General features: G+C 55.1%; 1 protein-coding gene across 1 annotated transcript in view; it reads left to right on the forward strand.

Annotated features, from left to right (window-relative positions):
- The window catches only part of LOC113214899 (protogenin B), a 30,119-nt gene that overhangs the window by 19,452 nt on the left and 9,534 nt on the right, over positions 1–1,133 (forward strand). The window lies entirely within an intron of this gene.

Here is a 1,133-nt window from a genome sequence, read left to right on the forward strand (position 1 = left end):
ACCCATAAATAGAAAGAGAGAGCCACTGGGGACTTTCTTAAAAGGGGTCTTTTAAAAGTCCCTAAGTTTAGAACAAATTCGAAAAAATTGATGTCATTTGCGCACAATTTCGGCAATCGTTTACGGGACAGTTGGGTTTTTGCTTGTTTGTTCGAAAAATTTGGAAACAAATTTGCGTGCTCGAAAGGGTCAAAGATCAATTTCTCCATTCTAAAGACAGAATTATAATGGGAGTACTTTAAAAATCGCTTGGACGGCATTGGTCTTTATTTTCAGAAGACCTGACGCTCGAATCATCCTGTTCCTCCTCTCCTCGGGCACGTATTTCGCTGTGTACCGCTGGCGCTCGGGCGCGGGCCCTAGGGCGCGTAGGGCGTAACCGACCGGTAGGCAGCCGTCCTGCCAGTCCAGTCTGGGCGTGGCGTGGCGTGGCGCGGCGTGGCGCGGCTGCGAGGAGCCCGCCTCGTTCTGACTTGGAGATGCGCCTGGGCCGGACGACCTGCCTAGCAGAGCCTAGGTTCTAGACCATCCTGATTCATATTTATTTTGTTACCGCCCTGGGTGGAGCGCGCGCGGGGCCGCGGGTTTGGAGGCGATCGATGTACAGCGATAATATATCGAAAGCGGATCGGATCTGCGTGGCGTCTTCACGAGTCTGCTTGTGTGCGCGCGTGGCGCTTCGCTGAACCAAATATGTACACTGCTAAAAGAGAGGAGGGGGAAAACGTGGTGGAAATGTTGTTGTTTTTTATGATTTATGCATCGAGGGTCTCGCACTCTGCTGCGTGTAGCTGGCTGTGAGGCGGTGGAAACACTCTGAGAAGTGCCCCGAGTGGAGTGGGCACTGCATGGGCGCGGGGCGGGGCCGTGGCTGTATCATCCATCTTCATGCGCTGCAGAGAGTGGCTGGCAACGCCCGCCCGCCCGTGCTGTGGCGGGTGTTGAAACAGCAGGTGATTCTTCTTTGGTTGGCACCCGGCCCCGGCCCTCCCTCCACCTCGCGTACACTCTCTCCACCCTTCCCCGGCCATCCCTCCACCTCGCGTACACTCTCTCCATACCTCTCTCTCCACCCTCGCCCCTCCAAAACACCGATTTGTTAGCGATGGCTATGGGTGAAATATGGTCCGTGA

The sequence above is a fragment of the Frankliniella occidentalis genome, unplaced genomic scaffold (assembly GCF_000697945.3).
Source record: "Frankliniella occidentalis isolate FOCC.00 unplaced genomic scaffold, Focc_3.1 Scaffold88, whole genome shotgun sequence".
NCBI classification, from domain to species: domain Eukaryota; kingdom Metazoa; phylum Arthropoda; class Insecta; order Thysanoptera; family Thripidae; genus Frankliniella; species Frankliniella occidentalis.